Genomic DNA, 13600 nt, shown 5'->3' with positions numbered 1-13600 from the left:
AACGGTTTTGGAGACTGCAGAATTTTTGACTTGATCTTTAAGAACAAAATGTAAATATCATTCTTCAGTCATTGCTTTTCTTTCTAATAAAGAATTAAGTTAGAGTAACACCTTGAACTTTCTAAATAATTTTTAAAAATTTCATGTTGTTCTAAGCTTTAGAAAACTTCATAAATAATGAAAGCAACAGGAAAAATAAATTAAAGCATGATTCAGATTTTTCAAAAATTTATAAGGTCTTTAAATTTTAGATTGTCAACTTAAGAAACAGAATTCAAATGTAACGAAGTTAAAAATAACACAAATTGAGTCAAAGCTAAAGTTCATCAAACTTAGGAAGAGTATTAGCCATCAGGTGAGCATTTCCAATAGGACAGCTAGAGTAGGAGGAGTGAAGAACAGTCATCAAATTCCTTAGGAAGAACAAATAGGTCTTAGTAAACAAGTGGCTGTCTGGTCATGTACAAGGATACTTGGAAGGTGATCAGTTATATGACTATACAAAAACTAAGACGCATACCTGAACGAAGATTGAAGTATCTTTTAATAACAAAACAAAATTTAATGCTAAAATAAAATCTAAAAGGGTGTCCTAAAGTGGCCATCAGCAGGAAAAATTATGTTTTCGAGAATGATTCATGACATAAAGTCATGTTGGCTTGTTTTTGAAGGATGTTGATTTGATGTGGAAATGGTTCGATGTGTTCCTCTGAAACTGTATGTGTGTTTGCAAGATGTGAAAGAGCATCATTATAACTGTTCTATGATTTACAGGGCTATTTTGGAAACTACTTTTTAAATTGGTTTCCCATGGTTTTGGAAGAAAGTTCCACTGTATATGAGCTTCGGAGCTTTGCCCCCTTGGATTTTCCCCATTGGAATTCAATAAAATGTAGCTAAATTAAAACGGGTGAATCCACAGTGTCAATTGCTGGCTCTCAGGTTAAAAAAGTTTCGTTTCTCAGGCACCCACCTCGACAAGTGCTGAATCCAGGACTCAGGCCTTTTAGAAAGGCTTTTAGAAAGGAGTGCTGTACCAATAAACACCCATGTGCATTAATAAACAGTAAAATAACTACAGTAGTGAAATAGCATTTAATTTTAGGAACTGTAGAAAAACTCAACATATTTCTATTCTAGCACACAGGATGTGGCCTACTTTTTTAAAATGTCAAGCATAGAGACACAGATTTTATTTAAAGAACACAGAAACACTTCTTTCCTTCTTTGACCGACTCAAGGATATGGTCTTTTCTCATCAGGGAAAAGATAAGTTTGATGCTGTTTTCTGAATGGTCATACTAACATAATAGTGTTGTCATGTGTATCAGGGAGCTCTCAAAGGCATTATCTCATTTCCCCATTATAAGCAAATATGATAAGACATATAAAACTCAGAAGGGCTAAGTGTAAACCAAGATTTTCTTCTGTACTTTTTTTTTTTAACTATTAAATAATGCAATAGCTAAGAACTATTTTCTGCATCACTCTGTAGTTTCTAGCTAGGCATGCATGGTTTCTGGCTTAAGATGAACAGGCTTTTTCTTCATGTATATATGTACATTTTAAGCCGGAAAATATTTACATAACCCTTTACTTACATTTGTATCTATATGTTTATTAATGTAAAATACACATAAAAATTAAAATTAACCAAGGAGATAATAAAGTTATCACCCTTGAGTTTTGTTACAACATACTTTTTGAAGTTATCATTAAACTTTAGAAAGTCAAACAAAATGACATTAATTAAAATATTTTAAAATGAGATAAAAATCTACCTAAGAGGAATGCTTTTACTTTTGTTCTGCTCCAAGTTAGTCTGTTTAAAAGTTGATTAGGTTTATGCAAGTCTGAATTTGCAAACAAAATAGAAAACGGGTACTTTTTTTAGAAACCATTTCTATTGGTGGTAGAAGGCCAAAAGTTGTGTGAGTGTTCTATTTTAATTTCTATAAATTTGGAACAGTCCTAAAAGGTTTTAACAAGAAGAAATCACAGATTAGTGCTTTTTTTTTCTTTTTAACTATTGAGTTGAAAAGCTTTTAACAAAAGTTTTACACAATGAATTGTCTATTTTGCCATCAAGTCAAAATTATTGACTTTGATACCACTCACTTTTCCTCTTTCGGCAAGTGTATAACATTTTTGTTTGTACTCTGTCATTTGTTTTCTTTTCTGGGATTTAAAACTATGTCATTTACTCACATAATTGCTCCTCTCATGGTCATATCTTTATTCCTTGCTTTTGGGAAAGCCATGCTGTTTATTTCTCCTCTTTCCTGTCCCATAGTTGAGTCACCTAGCTTATTTGAGCCAAATGTCCATATCTATAAAGTGAAAGACAAGATATTCTTTATGATTCATTCTAATTTTGAAACTTTATGCAGTTTAAGAGAAAATCTGAAAAGTCATACAATGTGATGTGATATTAGAAGCAAAGGACAAGGAAAGTTTTTTTCATTATTTGCAGAATGTGCCTAGACATAATTCCCTGCCTGATATTTTATATCCCAGATATATTCACGTTGCGAATGTGAGAAAGAGAAATGGTGAAGCAGAGAAATAGTGAGGCAGGTGGAGAGAGACCGAGAAGGGCCTACTGGACATTTATGGATTACATATGCATTAGGCGTGGTAGTTAAGTGCTATTACACCTGCAAACACCCCACCAGCCTCTTCTCTCTCTGTTAAACACAGCTCAATGCTTTCAGGTACCCTGGATAAAACAAAAAACAAACAAACAAACAAACAAAACTTTGGTATTGCCCTTGCCTCCTCTCTGTCTTTCACTCCCCAGAGCAAATCTGTCAGCAAATCTTGTCAGCCCTACCTTCAGAACAGAGTCAGAATCTAATCTTTTTTCACTACCCTCACTACCAATAGGCTACTCTCATGTCTAATCTAGCTTATGGCAGTAGCTTAACTGGTCTCCTCATTTCTGGTCTCTTCTTAGCCAGACTTCTGACCTTGTTAAAACAGAAATCAGATCCTTTCAGTGAGTTTTAACCTCAAAGATGTTCCATTTGATTCAGAGTAAATCCAATGTCATAATATGATTTATGAGGCCCTCGACAATTTGCAGACCACTTCCAATGCCTTCCCTCTCACTGTGCACTGAGTTCTGACCACACTCACCTCTTTACAGTCCTCTTAAAACAGCAGGGACTGTGTGTCCAGTAGTTATGAATCTGCTTGCAGTGCAGAGGACACACAGATTCAATCCCTCCTCCAGGAAGATTCCACATGCCTCAGTGTCCAAGAACCACAACTCCTGAGCCTGGGCCGTAGAGAGAATGAGAATCTGCCCACTAGAATGAGAAGCACTTGAAGGGCAACTACAGAGTAGCTCCTTCCCTCTGTAACTAGAGAAAGCCTGTGCACAGCAATGAAGATCCAGCACAGCCAAAAATAAAAATTAAGAAACAAAAACAACAAACCCAAAATCAGCAGGCAGACTCTGACATGGGACTTTTGTAATTAATGTCCCCTCTACCTGGAAAGCTCTTCTCCTAGATAGCCACATGGCTAGCTTCCTCATTCTTTTCAGATCTTGATTCCAAATTTAACTTCTAAACTGGGACCTTTTTGACCATCCTGCCTACATTTCATCCCATCTCAACTTGCACCCTTACTTCTCCCCACTCCTTCCCCCATATATACTTCACACTTTTCTTTCTGCCTTTTTTTTTTTTAGCACTTATCAGTATCTAACATATTGCTTACTATTATGTATTTTAATTATTTTTAAAAAAATTCTGTGACACCTCATTAGAATGTAAGCTTGGTAAGGCAGGGATTTGAATCAGCTTTGCTCACGTCTCTGTCTTTAGTACCAAGAACTGTGCCTGGCACATAATCCTTCATAAGATTTATTGAATTGAATTGCACTGGGTGGAACAAAGAATGGAAACTCTGAATTATGCTCCAGATAGATAATTAGGAGTATGAAGGCCATTGCTTGGTAAAGAAAAACATATATAAACTACCTGGGAGTAAGAACCCACTTTGGAGGTTCATTCAGTGGTCTCAAGTTGCAAATGTGAAAACTGAGTCCAGAGCAGTTAAGGTCACAAGGACAGTTAGTTGAAGAGCATAGGGCTAGAAGTCTGATCTTTAAACCCTCCTAAGAGATGGGAATCCCAGACCACCTGACCTGCCTCTTGAGAAATCTGTATGCAGATCAGGAAGCAACAGTTAGAACTGGACATGGAACAACAGACTGGTTCCAAATAGGAAAAGGTGTATGTCAAGGTTGTATATTGTCACCCTGCTTATTTAACTTATATGCAGAGTACATCATGAGGAACGCTGGGCTGGAAGAAGCACAAGCTGGAATCAAGATTGCCGGGAGAAATATCAATAACCTCAGATATGCAGATGACACTACCCTTATGGCAGAAAGTGAAGAGGAACTCAAAAGCCTCTTGATGAAAGTGAAAGAGGAGAGTGAAAAGGTTGGCTTGAAGCTCAACATTCAGAAAACAAAGATCATGGCATCTGGTCCCATCACTTCATGGGAAATAGATGGAAAAACAGTGGAAACAGTGTCAGACTTTATTTTTTTGGGCTCCAAAATCACTGCAGATGCTGATTGCAGCCATGAAATTAAAAGACGCTTGCTCCTTGGAAGGAAAGTTATGACCAACCTTGATAGTATATTAAAAAGCAGAGACATTACTTTGCCAACCAAGGTCCGTCTAGTCAAGGCAATGGTTTTTCCCGTGGTCATGTATGGATGTGAGAGTTGGACTGTGAAGAAAGCTGATCGCCGAAGAATCAATGCTTTTGAACTGTGATGTTGGAGAAGACTCTTGAGAGTCCCTTATACTGCAAGGAGATCCAACCAGTCCATTCTAAAGGAGATCAATCCTGGATGTTCATTGGAAGGACTGATGCTGAAGCTGAAACTGCAATACTTTGGCCACCTCATGCGACGAGTTGACTCACTGGAAAAGACTCTGATGCTGGGAAAGGTTGGGGGCGGGAGGAGAAGGGGACGACGGAGAATGAGATGGCTGGATGGCATCACCGACTCTGTGGACATGAGTTTGAGTGTACTCCGGGAGTTGGTGATGAACAGGGAGGCCTGGTGTGCTGTGATTCATGGGGTCGCGGAGAGTCGGACACGACTGAGCGACTGAACTGAGTGACTGACTGACTGATTCCAGGACACTTCCTAGAGATACAAACCATTTAATCACCAAGTTTAACCAGGACAAAACACAAGCAAGATATAAAAAGGATTTTTTCTGCTTGCCTCTATTACTACCAAACCTATCAAGTTAATATTAGACATAAAAATGTTGGATGATATCTCCTAATTATAATAATAATATCCCCTTATTAAGAATTAGCATTGCATAAAACATAAAAACACATTAAAAACTCTCAAATTGCAAAAAGCAACAGCCATCAACATGGTATGGAAAGTGGGTAGAGGTGTAGATGATAAGAGTGGCAGAATGTTGACAATTAATAGAAATAGGTGATGGCTATATGGACTTCCCAGGTAGTGCTAGTGGTAAAGAACCCATCTGCCAACGCAGGAAATGCAAGAGACACAGGTTCAACCCCTGGGTCAGGAGATCCTTTGGAGGAGGGTATGGCAACCCACTCCAGTATTCTTCCCTGGAGAATCCAATGGACAGAAGAGCCCAGCAGACTACAATCCATGGGGTCGCACAACAGACACACACACACTATTCCATTTACTTTCTCTTTACTTTAAAATTTCTATAACTAAAGTTTAAACATTAAAAATAAATTAGAAACAAATCTCAAATTCCAACTTATTTTTTTTCTAAGTCATTTAAAAAATAGTTAGAATCAAATCAGTGACCATTTTCTTCATTCTCTGTTCTTTGTGTGTGTGCTCAGTTGTGGCCCTATGGGCTGTAGCCTGCCAGGATTCTCTGTCCATGGAATTTTCCAAGCAAGAATACTGTAGTGGTTGCTATTTCCTACACCAGGGGCTCTTCCAGACTGTCTCCTACCTTGGCAGGCAGATTCTTTACCATTGTGCCACCTGGGAAGCCCCCTCTCAGCCTCTTTATCTTCTCTTAATTCAAGAATACAGAATCTTATTCTCCTACCTGTCATGCTGGGGCACACTAAACTCTGAAGGACTCCGGATAAGCTTGACACTGCAGTGGTCCCCTTTAGAGTGGTGCTTCATGAAGTCAAGTGTACTTACAGTTCACGGAATCAGATCCCCATTCTTTACTAAAAGAGGAACCTGTACATTTCTTTCCCTCCCCTAATTTAGAGGCAAAAGAGTAATAAAAATGTATATGTGGCACAGTCAATTTTTTGGGTACTGAAGAAGAATTTCTCCTCTGTGGATTATCACTTACATATACCTATAACCTTATCTATTCTAGATTCCTAGCTTTTCATCTTTTGATTTGAGAACAAGCAAAATTCACTTTCAACTTTCCTATAGATTTCAGATTACTTCATTGATAATTTTCATTTTATTTGTTTTATTTTTAATTCTGCATATTTTTATTTTAACTTTAGGATTCTCCGGCTATATAGAATTTCACGAGTCCCCTTCATTTGGCCCTTGACTGCTCTTTCTCTGCATTCTCCTAGTGTCTTCATCTTTTCATTTTCCTTATCGACACCTTTCTTTACCTATCACAAAAAAAGTATAATTTCATCTAGTGTATATGATTCATAGATGTATAATCCAGTTCAAATTTTTATAATTCAGGACTAAGCTAGGAAAGTGCTAAACTTCACACTTTTTTACTAAGGGAATCCCTTTTCCCTTAGGAAGGCCTCCAGCTAACAACTCTACTTAAGTCTTCTTAGTCTTCTTTCATCTTGCTACTTGAATATAGTCATGATGTCCCTTGAACTATCACTATATGATGTCATTCCCTGATTAAAGCCCTTCACAAGTGCCCTGCTGCAGTTGAGGTAAAATCCAGCTTTTCCTTCTCAGAGGCCAGGTAAGATTTGGTTTATCTGCTTCTGTTGCCCTATGGGAGATCTCCCTGGACTTCCCTCAGTTCCTTCTGAACTTCTACCTATGGTTGGTTTTCTATAGGTCCTCTGTCTCAGCCCTTCATTGATTTACTTCTTAGCACCAATAACAGTTTACTTTTATATTTTTATTCATTTGTGTGCTTTCACTTAAAAATCTACTTTCAATATATTGTAAGCTCCTAAAGGACTCAAATCTCTTATGTGGCCACTATTCTCTCCCTAAGTTTTTTTTTAAAAAACTAGGATACAATGGTTAGGAGGAACATTAATTTGAGCTATGTAAGTCTCACAAATATATATTTGGTTTATTCTTTCTACATCTCAGGGAAATAAGAAGCCTTTCAATTTTGGTTAATAACAAAGTCCTAGTCATCTTAGAATTCTGGGTTTTGTTTGCTTTTCTACTTGTTCTTGTGTTTGTTTTGGTATCACAAAACTTGTCAAACTGATGTTTCTACATGTGCCCCAGAGCCTCTGGGCAATCAGAAACTCTGCTAGGTTGTAAGATGTTACAGTTATATACCAGTCAACTATACACACAGTCAAAAATGGCTGCCTTACTTAGTAAAGTCTGAGATATTATATGAAGCCTCACTCCTTTAAAAATACCTGCTCCAATTTTATTTTATTAGAATTCCTTTTTTGAGGTTGGGTGTTGCCTGTAAAAAGTAAAGGAATAAAGCACAAAAGATTCACAAAAGTGCAAGAAGATCCCTGATGAAAATTAGTTAACAGATCATATTGCTCTCTTAAAACTCAGTGTCATCATACTTAACAGTAACAAGACCAACAACAATATGAACAATAACAAAGTTTACACTGAGTATCTAGTATATTGGTACTATGGAAAAGACTCTGATGCTGGGAAGGATTGGGGGCAGGAGGAGAAGGTGACGACCGAGAATGAGATGGCTGGATGGCATCACCGACTCGATGGATATGAGTTTGAGTGAACTCCAGGAGTTGGTGATGGACAGGGAGGCCTGGTGTGCTGTGATTCATGGGGTCGCAAAAGTCGGACACGACTGAGCGACTGAACTGAACTGAACACCAATGTCATAAGGTAAAAATTATTTTGCACATTTTACAGAAAAATAAATTAAACCTTAAAGAATAAAGTGACTTGCCCAAGGTCCTTTAGCTAACTTATGGTATTTGAACTTGCTTTCAAACTCAAGTCCTAGCCAAACATCATGTCTTCAGTCAGTTCAGTTCAGTTCAGTCGCTCAGTCGTGTCCGACTCTTAGCGACCCCATGAACCACAGCATGCCAGGCCTCCCTGTCCATCACCAACTCCCGGAGTTCACTCAAACTCATGTCCACAGAGTCGGTGCAGTCTATAAAAGTAGGAGATTAGTTGAATTAATCTCAGAAAAAGCAATGACTCTATAAATACTAATCAACTTTTTGCTGCAGGCAAAAATGGTGTGATGAGAGAAAATAACAGGTCTGAAGATAACAGTGCTATGGGATAGGCCTCTATAGAGAAGTCCTCCACGATACGAAAATGGGCAAAGGATAAGTAAAGGCAACTCATACAAAAAGGAATGCTAATAGATAAAAATAGTTTATATTTACTAAAAATTAAAGAGATAAAGTGATAATATTTTGTTTTTCAATTTTCAAAACTGCAGGGGATGTTAATTATTTTTCTTATCAGTTCAGTTCAGTTGCCCAGTAGTGTCCGACTTGTTGAAACCCCACAGACTGCAGCACACCAGGCTTCCCTGTCCATCACCAACTGCCACAGCTTCCTCAAACTCATGTCCATCAAGTCAGTGATGCCATTCAATCATCTCATTCTCTATCATCCCCTTTTCCTCCCTCAATCAATCTTTCCCAGCATCAAGGTCTTTACAGATGAGTTAGTTCTTCCCATCAGGGGACCAATATATTGGAGTTTCAGCTTCAGCATCAGTCCTTCCAATGAATATTCAGGACTGATTTCCTTTAGAAAGGACTGGTTTTCTTCTAAGAAGCAAGTGTCTTTTAATTTCTTGGCTACCGTGATCATCTCCAATGACTCTGGAGCCCCCAAAAATAAAGTTTGCCACTGTTTCCCCACCTATTTGACAAGAAGTGATGGGACCAGATGACATGATCTTAGTTTTCTGAAAGTTGAGTTGTTGTTGTTTTTTTTTTATAATATACATGTCTCAATCCATTCTCCCAAATTATCCCACCCTCGCCCTCTCCCACAGAGTCCAAAAGACTGCTCCACACATCCAAGTCTCTGCTGTTGTCTCGTATACAGGGTTATTGTTATCCTCTTGCTATACTTCATATATATGTGTTAATATACTGTATTGGTGTTTTTGTTTCTGGCTTACTTCACTCTGTATAATAGGCTCCAGTTTCGTCCACCTCATTAGAACTAATTCAAATGTATTCTTTTTAATCGCTGAGTAGTACTCCATTGTGTAAATATACCACAGCTTTCTTATCCATTCCTCTGAAGATGGACATCTAGGTTGCTTCCATGTCCTGGCTATTATAAACAGTGCTGCGATGAACATTGGGGTACATGTGTCTCTTTCAATTCTGGTTTCCTCGGTGTGTATGCTCAGGAGTGGGATTGCTGGGTCGTATGGCAGTTCTATTTACAGTTTTTTAAGAAATCTCCACACAGTTCTCCATAGTGGCTCTACTAGTTTGCATTCCCACCAACAGTGTAAGAGGGTTCCCTTTTCTCCACACCCTCTCCAGCATTTATTGCTTGTAGACTTTTGGATAGCAGCCATTCTGACTGGTGTGAAATGGTACCTCATTGTGGTTTTAATTTGCATTTCTCTGATTATGAGTGATGTTGAGCATCTTTTCATGTGTTTGTTAGCCATCTGTATGTCTTCTTTGGAGAAATGTCTGTTTAGTTCTTTGGCCCATTTTTTGATTGGGTCGTTTATTTTTCTGGAATTGAGCTGCAGGAGTTGCTTGTATATTTTTGAGATTAATCCTTTATCAGTTGCTTCATTTGTTATTATTTTCTCCCATTCTGAAGGCTGTCGTTTCACAGAAAGGACTGGTTGGATCTCCCTGTTGTCCAAGGGACTCTCAAGAGTCTTCTCCAATGACAATTCAAAAGCATCAATTCTTTGGTGCTCAGCTTTCTTTATAGTTCAATTCTCACATCCGCACATGACTACTGGAAAAACCATAGCTTTGACTAGAGGGACCCTTGTTGGCTAAGTAATGTCTCTGCTGTTTAATATGCTGTCTAGGCTGGTGATAACTTTTCTTCTAAGAAGCAAGTGTCTTTTAATTTCATGGCTACAGTCATCATCTCCAATGACTCTGGAGCCCCCCAAAATAAAGTTTGCCACTGTTTCCACTGTTTCCCCACCTATTTGACAAGAAGTGATGGGACCAGATGCCATGATCTTAGTTTTCTGAATGTTGAGTTTTAAGCCAACTTTTTGACTTTCCTCTTTCACTCTCCTCAAGAGGCTCTTTAGTTCTTCTTCGCTTTCGGCCATAAGGTTGGGTCATCTGCATATCTGAGGTTACTGATATTTCTCCCTACAGTCTCGATTCCAGCTTGTGCTTCATCCAGTCCAGCATTTCTCATGACTTAATTTAACTTATATATAAGTTAAATAAACAGGGTGACAATATACAGCCTTGACGTACTCCTTTCCTGATGTGGAACCACTCTGTTGTTTCATATCCAGTTCTAACTGTTGCTTACTGACCTGCATACAGATTTCTCAGGAAGCAGGTCAGGTGGTCTGGTAATCCCATCTCTTTAAGAATTTTCCACAGTTTTTTGTTATCCACACAGTCAAAGGCTTTGGCATAGTCAATAAAGCAGAAGTAGATGTTTTCCTGGAACTCTCTTGCTTTTTTTATGATTCAGTGGATGTTGGAAATTTGATCTCTGGTTCCTCTGCCTTTTCTAAATCCAGCTTCAACATCTGGAAGCTTACAGTTCCTGTACTGTTGAAGACTGACTTGGCGAATTTTGAGTATTACTTTGCTAGCGTGTGAGATGAGTGCAACTGTGTGGTAGTTTGAACATTCTTTGGCTTTGCCTTTCTTTGGGATTGTAATGAAAACTGATTTGTTCCATTCCTGTGGCCACTGCTGAGTTTTCCAAATTTGCTGGCATGCTGAGTGCAGCACTTTGACAGCATCATCTTTTAGGACCTGAAATAGCTCTACTGGAATTCCATCACCTCCACTAGCTTTGTTCATAGTGATGCTTCCTAAGGCCCACTTGACTTCACATTCCAGGATGTCTGGCTCTAGGTGAGTGATTACACCACTGTTTTATCTGCGTCATGAAGATTTTTTTTGTATAGTTCTGTGTATTCTTGTTACCTCTTCTTAATATCTTCTACTTCTGTTAGGTCCATACCATTTCTCTCCTTTATTGTGCCTATCTTTGCATGAAATGTTCCCTTGCTATCTCTAATTTTCTTGAAGAGATCTCTAGTCTTTCCCATTCTATTGTTTTCCTCTATTTCATTGCATTGATCACTGAGGAAGGCTTTCTTGTCTCTCCGTGCTATTCTTTGGAACTCTGCATTCTAATGGATATAACTTTCTCGTTCTCCTTTGCCTTTCACTTCTTTTCTCAGCTATTTTAAGGGCTCTTTAGACAACCATTTTGTCTCTTTGTATTTCCTTTTCTTGATGGTCTTGATCACTGCCTCTTGTACAATTTCATGAACCTCTGTCCGTAGTTCTTCAGGCACTCTATCAGAGCTAATATCTTGAATCTATTTGTCATTTCCACTGTATAACAGTAAGGGATTTGATTTAGGTCATATTTCAATGGTCTAGTGGTTTCCCCTACTTTCTTCAATTTAAGTCTGAATTTGGCAATAAGGCGTTCATGATCTGAGCCACAGTCAGCTTCCAGTCTTGTTTTTGCTGACTGTATACAGCTTCTCCATCTTTGACTGCAAAGAATATAATTGATCTGATTTCGGTATCAACCATCTGGTCATGTCCATGTGTAGAGTTTTCTCTCATGTTATTGGAAGATGGTGTTTGCTATGACCAGTGCATTCTCTTGGCAAAACTCTGTTAGCCTTTGACTTGTTTTGTCTTGTATAGAAATTGCCACTTATAGAAATTGCTGAGGAACAGGCACTATTGCTAAAAGTATAATTTAGTAAACTTTTCTGTAAGACATTTTGGCATTAGAGATGAAAAGCCTGAGATAATACATCTTCTCTTCTGGAAATTTATCTTAAGAATAGTAAAATTGGACATAAAGATGTATATATGTGTATCACTACAGTATTACTTGTAATAGCTAAACTTTAGAAACAATCTGGATATGTTAAAAAAAATATGGAACTGGTAAATTACTATGCAACATCCCTAAAATGAAAAATTACATAATTATGAAAATTATATTTTAGGCTATGAGAAATTATCCCCTATATTATTCTTTAAAATAAAATATTGCACATCAAATTTTCATAATGATTATCTCTTAGTGGATGAATTTCTGCTGAATTATTTTCAACATTTTATATTTCTGGATTTTATAAATTTTCCACAGCAAACATATTGCTAACTAACAAAGTGAATCAGAATTTTTTAATTAGAACAATTTAAAAGGATACTGTGGCTCAGATGGTAAAGCATCTGCCTCTAGTGCGGGAGACCCGGGTTTGATCCCTGGGTTGGGAAGATCTCCTGGAGAAGGAAACGGCAACCCACTCCAGTACTCTTGTCTGGAGAATCCCACGGACGGAGGAGCCTGGTAGGCTACAGTCCATGGGGTCGCAAAGATTCGGACACGATTGAGTGACTTCACTCACTTCACTCACTTAAAAAGATATTAACCCCAAAATAGGCTAAAATAAGTCATTAGGAATAAGCCTAGACTTCTTATAATAACCATAAGAAATATTCAGTTCAGTTCACTTCAGTCACTCAGTCGTGTCTTTGTGACCCCATGGACTGCAGCCCGCCAGGCTTCCTTTTCCTTCATCAACATTACAAACATTAGTGAAGACATATGGGAACACTGAACACATGTGGGTTAAGTTTGAATGATGACTTTATCTTTTGCTAAGTAATTTTGGGTGACTGACTTATTTATAATATTGTGATAACATTACATCCTTGGGATTATACAGGGAATTAATAGAATGGTATATGAAACTTTTACATCATGATCACATTAGAAACATTGTTTATCACATAGTTTCTAGACTTAAAATACTTGAAAATGAATTGCAATGTGTTTATTTTACTTCCACCACTTTACATGAACAACACCTTATATAGTTATCAACAGCTACACTTTTTAATAGTAGGTAAGCTGTACTATAATGACACAACTACAGAATTTCATCAAAGGAGGACAGAAGAAACAAGGAGCTCAGACTAGAAACAAGTGTGGGAAGAGGGTTGTGGTTAAAGAGATCGGCAAGAAAATATTTTGTGCCCTCAAATCGTCAATTTGAACTCTAGGTACTCAAGTATGAAGTCATTATATTAAGTACAGACTGAGATCTTCTTTTGAAGTTTTTGATGGCTTGTTTACTTTTTACATTTCTCATTACGCTTTGCTTAAACAACCAAACCTATTATACAGAGTGAAGTAAGCCAGATAGAAAAACACCAATACAGTATACTAATGCAT

The 13600-nt window shown here is 37.8% G+C and overlaps 1 protein-coding gene across 1 annotated transcript in view; it reads right to left on the bottom strand.

Moving 5' to 3' along the window:
- The window catches only part of MAGI2 (membrane associated guanylate kinase, WW and PDZ domain containing 2), a 1553247-nt gene that overhangs the window by 865806 nt on the left and 673841 nt on the right, over positions 1-13600 (bottom strand). The gene's annotated exons all lie outside the window — the stretch shown is intronic.

Source organism: Moschus berezovskii, chromosome 3 (assembly GCF_049115385.1).
Source record: "Moschus berezovskii isolate FMDL1 chromosome 3, NW_MosBer_1.0, whole genome shotgun sequence".
In the NCBI taxonomy this organism is placed as follows: domain Eukaryota; kingdom Metazoa; phylum Chordata; class Mammalia; order Artiodactyla; family Moschidae; genus Moschus; species Moschus berezovskii.
Note: the sequence above shows the minus strand (reverse complement) of the source record. Positions and strands in the feature narration are given on the sequence as shown.